Raw genomic sequence first — 9,426 nt, 5'->3', positions numbered from 1 at the left:
AACAGCTTCTGTTCAATACTCTTCAGACCCTGGCCTAACAACTCCTCCCCTGGTGTTTTCATTGATCTTAAAATAGTAGGATAACATATCTATCTTCCCTTCTAAAATCTCAATAAGATCAGGCCTTGCTCTTGCTCCTGTGTGATTCTGACTCAACTCTCTTAAGTCGGTAGGTCTCCCACAGGAGTGTGCATAAACAGGGCTTTCTCCTGTTGGTGATATTTGGGGATTTTACTTCCACAAGTGCATTGAATTTATTAGACACGATGTCTGTGAAGGAGACTGAAAAGGCAAAATGAGGAATGAACCAGCAGACTTCAAAACAGGGCTGAGCCTAGCTAAAGGGAGAGATGAAAGGGAGAAGACAGACCATAGGCAGCAGTGCAGTTAGTTCTCAGAGAGCTCAGAGATGCCATTTCACTATGGGGCTGTGGGGCAAGGTATGTAGCTCAGTTGGTAGAGTGCTTGCTCGGCATACAAGAAGCCCTGGGTTCGATTTCTAGCACCTCATAAATACTGTGTGTATCCTGTACTCAGGAGGGGAAGGATGTTCTATGTCAACTTCAGCTACAAAACAAACTCTAGGCCAACTTGGGATACTTGTGAACCTATCAAAAAAAGGAAAATCCACTAGGGAGTTCTCTGGTCTACTTTACTTTTCAGAGGAGTCTTATCCGAAAAGAACGGCCTAACTTATGTCCATGTCCCTGCTATGCTCAGCCATGAGTTGGAAATAGATTGAAGGAAGCATGGCTCAGGGCTCACATGATAAATGACTTAGGAGATCTTGTTACAATCAGCTTAGCTGACAAATCTTGAAAAGAAACCTAGAAACACGTGGGGGGGGGGGATGGAGAATGCAGAAACTAAAAGATTTAGATGTTGCTTCACTTATTTTTGTTGTTCTTGTTTTTTTTTTTTTTTTTTTTTTTTTTTTTTGAGACAGGGTTTCTCTGTATAGCCCTGGCTGTCCTGGAATTCATGCTGTAGATCAGGGCCGGCCATTTCTTTCAAGGAGAAATCCCATTCATGTTAACTTTTATATGAATATGAAGTGACAGAGCACAGCAGAAACCCTAGGACACCAAGTGGGTCCAAGGCTCAGCTTTGCCATCTGCTGCTGAGTAACTCTGGGCAGGTTCCCTTACTTCTCTGGGCCTGGTTCCTTACCTTCATGAGGGGAACATCACAGACCCTGAGTTGAGGGTCTGAGTGCTCTAATGTGTTTAAAACAGTGTCTGTTGTATGATAAGTTCTCTGTAAGTGCTGTCTGTCCTCATGGTCACAGGAGGCCTTGTTCTGAGTCTCTTGTGTATGAGTTATACCATATTGTCACCTGCCCTTGCAGAGATGGAAAAAAGGTTTAAGGATTTTAAGAAGGGTTTCATGCCCAGAAAACAGTGGTGTCCACAGATTACACTGGGGACAAGAGATGGCATACAGATGCACCACAAAGGGCAAACTGACAATGTCCTTGCCATGGACTGAGCACTCACAGCACATAGAGAGCCTGTGGTCTGTGTCTTTGTGCTAAGGAGTACCATGAGACAGGAACCATCACAACATTGCACTCTTTGTGAATGTCCTGAGCTGCCAGCAGGGTGCTTGTCCCTGAACACGTGCCCTTGCCCTTCCCTTTCCCATGACAGTGACCAAAATTCCTGTACCTTGTGTTGATCTTCACTGACTTGGGGTCCTCTGTGGCTTCTGCCTAGGAGGCCATCCCATTTAGTCCTCGGCTGGTTGCCTTTACCCACTGGTCACCCTATACTGTAGGTTTTTTTTTCCCCTCTCAATGACATCCCAGGAGACGTCAGCACAGATTTCCTGATGATCAGGACCCGCATGTCCTTTTGCTAGCTGTAGACCATTGTAACTTCCATGATCTGTTCCTGTGTCCCAGCCTGTAACTGCTCACTGCCACCCACCCAAGTCCTCACTGCCACCCATATCCGGCGTGCTGACTTTAGATATTCTGGCAGCTTCTGTATTTTCTCTGTCATGTCTAGAGGGTGCTATCAATCCACTGGCATCTTGAGCTTCGGGCTCTTACCAACCTTTCCCCCCCCCCATTTCTGTGATTTTCCTTGAGCTTTAGATGTAGGGGCCGTATCACAGAGTATCAGATGGGACTGGGCACCCCACGGTCATGTGTTCTCTGTGTTTTAACCAGCTGTGGACCTCTGCAACTATCTCCATATGTTACAAAAAGAAGCTTCTTCTTTATTCTGTCTTCTATTCCTACCCTGACTCAATCTTCCTAGTTGCACGTGCTTTCCTCTCCTCCCCTTCTCTTTCTCCTACTTCTTTCTCCATTTACTGCCTCCCCTCTTCCCCTGTTCTCTGAGGGGACTTGTCCCTTCCCCATTCTGTGAGGTACTTTATATGAATCTCTTAGAATATACCTTGTATCCTAGTTCCTCTGGTGGTTTGAATTATAGGCTGGTGATCCTTTGCTCTAGGTCTAAAATCAATATATGAGCAAGTACATGTTCCTCTTTTTGTGATTGGGTTATCTCATTCAGGATGGTTTCTTCAAGTTCCATCCACTTGCTTGCAAATTTCAAGATTCCTTTATTTTTTTATGCAGAGTAGTATTCCATTGGAGCCACACTTTTTTATTAATTAAAAATTTTCATTTATTTTCCATCCTAACCCTTGTTTCTCCTTCCACTTCTCCTGTTCCCTCTCTCCTCCCATTCTCTCATGTACTCCTCTGTCTCCATTCAGATGGGGTAAAGCCTCCCATTGGCTTGAACAAAGCATGGCACTTTAAGTTGGGGCAGGACCAAGCTCCTCCTCCTGCATCAAGCCTGTGTGAGGCAACCCAGCATGGGGTATGGGTTCCAAAAAGTCAGCCCAAGAGCCAGAGGCAGGTTCTGATCTCATTGCTAGGAGCCCCGCAGACAGATCAAATAACTGTCACACCCATGCAGAGGGCCTAGGTTGGTTCCATGCAGGCTCCCTAGCTGTAGGTCCAGAGTTGGTGAGCTCCCACGAGCTCAGGTCAGCTGGTGAGAGCTACACTTATGTAGGTGTGAAGATAAGTGTTTATAAAACAGAAATTATATTAGTTTATGACATTGTACATGCTCTTCTTGAGTCTATAACTTCTCCAGCTATGGGTAACTGGCTAGGTCTACAGTATCAGGCATGAATTCCTTCTTGTTGAGTGGGCTTTAAATCTAACTAGACAGCAGTTGGTTAACCTCATGATAAAAGTGCCACAATTTCACCATTGACACACTAATTCTTAAAAATGTTTGTTGTCTCTATGTTTGTTTGTGTGTCTCTCTATATAGGTGAGTACACATGTAGAGATCAGATGACAACTTTTTGGAGCTGGTTCTTTCCTTGTGTCATCCAGGTTTCTGGGTTCAAAGTCAGGTCACTAGGTTTGGTGGCAAATGTCTTTACCTTCTGAGCTATCATGCTGGCCCCTCACACTTATTCTTAGCGATACCCCCTCAGTGAAGCTTCCCTGACCTTCATGGCCTGCTTTCATAACTCCCCACATATATAATCAATATTATGACCTATTTGTTTTCCCATTGTGTTTGTCTTTCCCATGAAAACACACATGTTCCATGGGAGTTCCATTAAGAGCAAGCATTCTTACACCTAATCCTTGAAAATTTAAGGTTTATTACAATGTTTATCTGTGGTGATATATTATTTATGATTTAATAAATATTACCTGAAGTATCAGAAAGCAAAGGCAGCCACACTAGTTAGCTGTAAAAGCCAGGCAGTGATGGCACATACCTTTAAATCCAGGACTCAGGAGACAGGCAGATGGATCTATCTGAGTTCAAGTCCACCATGACCTACATAAGAGTGAAGGGTAACAGAGCTCACGTTTTTAATTCCAGCACTAGGGAGGTGGAGACAGGAGTGATATGGCTGATCAGAGAAAGAAAGGAGGAGGAGACAGGATCTGAGAGCTTTGGACTATGAGAATTCCTGGAGACAGACTTGTCGTTTCAGCAAGGTAGAGGTAAGATCTGGCTTGGCAGCTTTGAACCCCAATATCTGTCTCTGGGTTTTTATTTATTTATTTTTTGTGTGTGTTACATTTAGCATCTAAAAGTCTGACAATTCTTTTTTTTTTAATGACTGGAATGAATTGATTAAAAATGAACAGTGCTGTAGGAATTGCTCTGTGAAAGATGATGGCCATGTCTTTTCATGGAGCCCCCTGAGTGGTCACAAATGAGAACTCCTAAAGCCTGTAGTGTGCATGAATTCACAGCCCTAGAGTTAGCTCCAGTGATCCATGTCAGCTTGTGGAGTGTGAACTGTTTTCAGCTTTCAATGGGTTTGGGGATAAAATGCCAGGAAGCTCTTTCTTCATGGTCAGAGATTGCAGTGTGCCACAATAAAATATGAGAAATCGTAGAGAACAACCTTCTCCCACCCATCTCCTAGGCACACACCATTTGCACTTCCTGTTTGCTGCTTTTGGAGAACAACTTTGACTTTCTTAATATCTTGTCTTACCTTTCCTCAAATCCAAAGCAGTTTCCTGGGAACAAACACTGCATTTAACTATATCCAGGCAGTAGTAGCTAGAATTTTGCAGAGTAATTGGGGTGTGTATGTGGGGGTATTATGTTTTTTTTGTAAAGATGTTTCAAATATTTTAATCCTTTTTTTATTTTGAGAGAGCTTGGGGAGGGGGAGAGCATGTCTCTTATTGTCCTGGAATATGCTATGTAGTCTAGATTAGTTGGCCAATGAATGCCAATGATACATTGGTCTCCATTCCCCTAGTCTTGAATTGCAAGCACAATTCATCCTGCCCAGTTTTTTTCCTTCCCCCATTGTGTGTGTGTGTGTGTGTGTTTCTGTGTGTGTATCTCTCTCTCTCTCTCTCTCTCTCTCTCTCTCTCTCTCTCTCTCTGTGTGTGCGTGCGTGTGTGTATGAGTGTGTGGGTGTGTGTGTGCATTCTGGGGATTGAGATCAAGTTCTTGTGCTTGCAAAACCACCACTTTATATTTCCCCAGTCCCATGTTTCAATCTTTTGTTTAAGAATTTTTTCACTACCTGAATGTATAGTCCTCTGTGTTTATCTTTCTGTTCTTGTTCCTCTTATTTTTAAGTTATAGTGTTTTTATTTCACTTTTATTTGACAGAACAATATTTTAAGCGAAAATGAAGGTGATACCTTAAGACAAGTGATTTTTTTTAACCAGGAAAATTAGTTGCTACCAAAAGCTTATCTCAAGGAAGATAATTATATGAAGTCATTAGAAGGAGAGGTGGCTGGTTAGGACTAGAGGAATGGCCAAGATGGTTGGAGTCAGACCACAGCCACTAATTTCTCTCCCCACCCACTTTCTCCTGGTGGAATTCACCTTTTTGAGGCTTTGTAGTATTTGTCTCTACTTGGCATGTATAATTCTGCCAGTTGTTTAGGCTTTTACTATTCAGTTCCTTTCTTTACTCCACTTTCATTGTGCTGACAGGCGCTATTCAAGCTGCTGAGGGAGAAAAGTTATCATTAGTTCTTAATCAGTAGTAGCTACTAGCCACTGCTGCAATGTTATGGGCACAACCAACAGCATTCTAATTAGATTAAAGCCCACTCTACAAGAGGGAACTCATGCTTGGCACTGAAACCTGGCCAAGAATCTGTGGCTATGGAGGTTTCAGGGGAGAATCTGTTGCTACCATGTTGCTAAGTGGATGTAGCATCAAATCGCCTTCTAAGTATTTACCCTTGCACCTATAGATAATGTGGTTCTCATGAATCATCCAAGAAGCATCTTTTTATAGTTGAATATAGTTAACACAGAGACTCATAATTGTTCAAAGCACAGAAATATAGTAACTGTGGAGTTTTAAGGTCCTAAGTGGAACAATAGTATTACCTCTGCTCCCTCCTCCACTCTAAAGGCTCCAGGGAATATCCTGGAGGAGAGGCAGCCAAGATTGTAAGAGCCAGTGGTCAGAGGGGGTGTGGTCAGAGAGGGCTGCTGCATAGTAGTGTCTTCTGGACATGACAGGGCATGTCACACATGATCTCACAGCAGCTGTGATGGCCTGTACAAGACCTGCACAAAGTCAAGCTAGTCATTGTCTCGGCATGGATCACAGAGATGTTCATGAGGTTCCACCCCTGCCTGAAGAACTTCTGGGTGGGGGAAAGACTGTTTTCTTTTAAAGTCAGCTTTATTTGGCCCATGTTTGGTTGCCTAAACTCTAGTGGATGGCCCTAAACCCATGGCACATAGGCAGCATTAATTCAGTGGATTATTTAAAAAACAAAAAAGGACATGAAGTTGCAGTTGAGAGGGAATGCATGTGTGGCAGATGGAGGAAGTAGTGTGTGTGTGTGTGTGTGTGTGTGTGTGTGTGTGTGTGTGTGTGTGCTGATGTGTTATAAAGCACTGTATACATGTATGTGATTATTAAAGAACATTTGCAGTGTTATTGGCATCTTTTGGGGTTTATTTGTCAACTTGAACCTCTTCATCTTTCTCACTGTCTTCTCATTAGTTTCTTTCTCATTCTTATCCTTAACTTGCTTTATTGCTTGTTTTTGCAAGTACTCAGCTAATTCACTTTGATACCTTAACATTTAAAGACATTATTGATCCTTTCTTTCAGTGTCTCATTGAAACCATATTCTTTTATTAGTCATGTTTTCATTTTTGTTCTTCTAAATAGAGTCTAAGGATAGTTTTGCTTTTTCTAAAATAAAAGATTAGAAGATTTTGAGAGCTAACTTTTTGTTTGTGGGGTGCATAATGTGATTTGCATCAGGTAATTACCATTAATTGGTCTTATTAGGCTTTTTTTTTTTTTGGAGACATGGTTTCTCTGTATGCTGGGATTAAAGGTGTGCACCACCACTGCCAGGCTTTGTTAGGCAGTTTTCACAGCCTTGTCCTGACTTATATTTTGCCTATTTGATTCAACAAATTGGAAGTTGTGGCAGTCTCTTCCTACAGCTGACTGAAAATGTATCCTGACATTTAAAATCACTTCTAGCATTCATTTCAGAGTGTCTGGCCAGCATTTACATTTATGACAATTAATGTGGCCCCATGGAACTTGTTTATTAATACTGTACAGTGCTGCTGTTTGCATTACATGATGTCTTGGCATTAAATGTCTTTCGTGTGACACTGCTTCTTCATCCCTGCCCTTCCTATATTCCCCTTTTTAGTTTCCTTTGATCTCATCCATGTCACTTTACATTCTGTGGATTTCTTTAAAACAGCAGCTTTGCATTCGGTGTGAAGCCCTTTGGCTTCTGCACGCTTAGTCTCTCTTATCTTGTTTCATGTTTTGTTTTCATATTTCTTTGCATTTCCATTATTTTGAAATACAGATCTTATTCTGCTTTCATCTTTCTTTGGACTCACTCTCTCTCTGTGGTTCTCTTCTAAAAGGTCTCAGTTTCAAAGTTTTGTTGCTGGTGTTTTCCTGTTTTTTTTTTTTTTTTTGACTAGTCTTATGTCATTCAAACTGACTTCCTTCTTACTGTGATCCAGAGAATGACCCTGAATTCCTTGTCCCTGTAGAGTGCTGGGGTTATAGGCCTGTCCCTCCTAGCTCAAAGTTCATGTTTTTAAAATAAAAATTTAAAGTAAGCATGCAAAACAATGGGTTTCATTATTGCAGTCTCCCCCCCAACTCCACATAGATGTCATTATGCTTTGTTCTAATATGTCTCCTTCTCTCTAAGCTTTTGTTTTCCAAAGTAAGTCTTCACTTACATTTCTCTAATTGTTGAGGAGCAAAGCCATGCCCTTTGGTTACCTTACTTGAGAGGACTGGTTTACTTTCCAATTTTTAATTTCTCACTGTTGTTCACCCATCCAGTTTTTGTTAGCATCATCTGGGTTTTAAGATGCAGATCACTGTAAAAACTGAAAAGAAACATGTCAGTAGTATTTTGATATTGCTTTGTTAAACTGCTTTTCCAATATTCAAGCTTGTCTTTATCTTATTAATTTGTGGAGCTCTGGCAGGAAGTTATTCATCACTCAGTTGTGTGGTCAGTTTGGTCTCTCTATCTCACACACATATGTTATTTATTTATTTATTTGTGTGTGTTCACACACAAGCTGCCGTGAATAAGTAAGTGGTGGTCAGGTAGCAGGACTTAATTATAATCTTTTACCATGTGAGTTTTGGGGATCAAGGGGTTGAATTCAGGCCATCAGGCTTGGTGTCAAGGGCCTTTAGTCAGTAAGTCATCTCAGTGGTCCCTTGTCACACATTTTTCATAGAGGTATCTCTTTTGAAGGATTTTAACCAGAGTAAGTTTGATTTTGATGTTATAATATTTAGTTAGTAAAGAGAGAAACACGAAGGCAAGCATATATTTTAAAATATATTTAAAGCGTATTTAATGAGCTACAGTGATATATTGCCTAGTGATGGAGCTGTGTTGTGTAAAATGCATTGTTATGTGACTCTGTAGTTGCAGAAACATCAAAGTATGCTTGTACAAACCTAGATGGTATAGCTTTCTGTGTACCTAGCTAAATAGCATATACTACTGTTTATGTGGTATGATGTGGACTTAAATATCCTTATACACATACATATACACATACATATACATGTACATATGTATATGACTTACAATAGCTGAAAATATTATAGCAAAGATTCATTAGCATCTGTCCAATGACCCAAACCTAAATCCCCCTTGTCATTTTGTAGAGTAGTGGTTCCAAGTTTAGGATGATTACTGTGATTTTTAAGAACTCATGCTTTTAGATATGACATTATTAAACAAGTGAGCATTAGAGGGTATGGTTGATGACATCTAGTGAATCAAAGATGTCAAGATAGACAACCCATATAATAATTAAAAGCCACATCTTTGTTCACATGCCATCAGTATAATAATGCTCCAAGAAGTTAATATCAACTGTTTACTTGAATTAGGTATACTTTTAAATGGACAAGCATAGTGGTTTTCTTGGGTGTGCATTAGAATTAATTGAGGATCTAATAAAAATGCATACTTATTTGTAGTCACACCCAAAATTATTGAGCCTGTTAGGTATGCCAGGAGGTGATTATGCATTCAATCAACCAGTCTATCTTTCTTCTAAAAGAACAATATCTCCTGTAGCCCAAGCTAGCATCCACCGTGTAGCTAAAGATGATCTGGAACTAAATCTCCAATTCCTTTCTCTACCTTCCAAGTTTGGAATTTGAGGCATGTATAACCATTGCCTGGCTTGGACATGCATTTATAAAAGCAGTGCCATTGGACTGAAGGTGATGTGTGGTGAAGCTAGAGATTGTGGTTACACCCAACTGCTACAAGTGTCCATGAAGACATGGGAATTAAGATTTTTTTGAAGACAATTTTTTATACTTTAACACTGACCCTCATCTTCTATTGTGAACTAAACCCAAAATTTAGGGGTTTATTTAAGGAAAATTATTTAAGG

The sequence above is a fragment of the Phodopus roborovskii genome, unplaced genomic scaffold (assembly GCF_943737965.1).
Source record: "Phodopus roborovskii unplaced genomic scaffold, PHOROB, whole genome shotgun sequence".
Taxonomy (NCBI): domain Eukaryota; kingdom Metazoa; phylum Chordata; class Mammalia; order Rodentia; family Cricetidae; genus Phodopus; species Phodopus roborovskii.
This window is presented reverse-complemented; position numbering follows the sequence as displayed.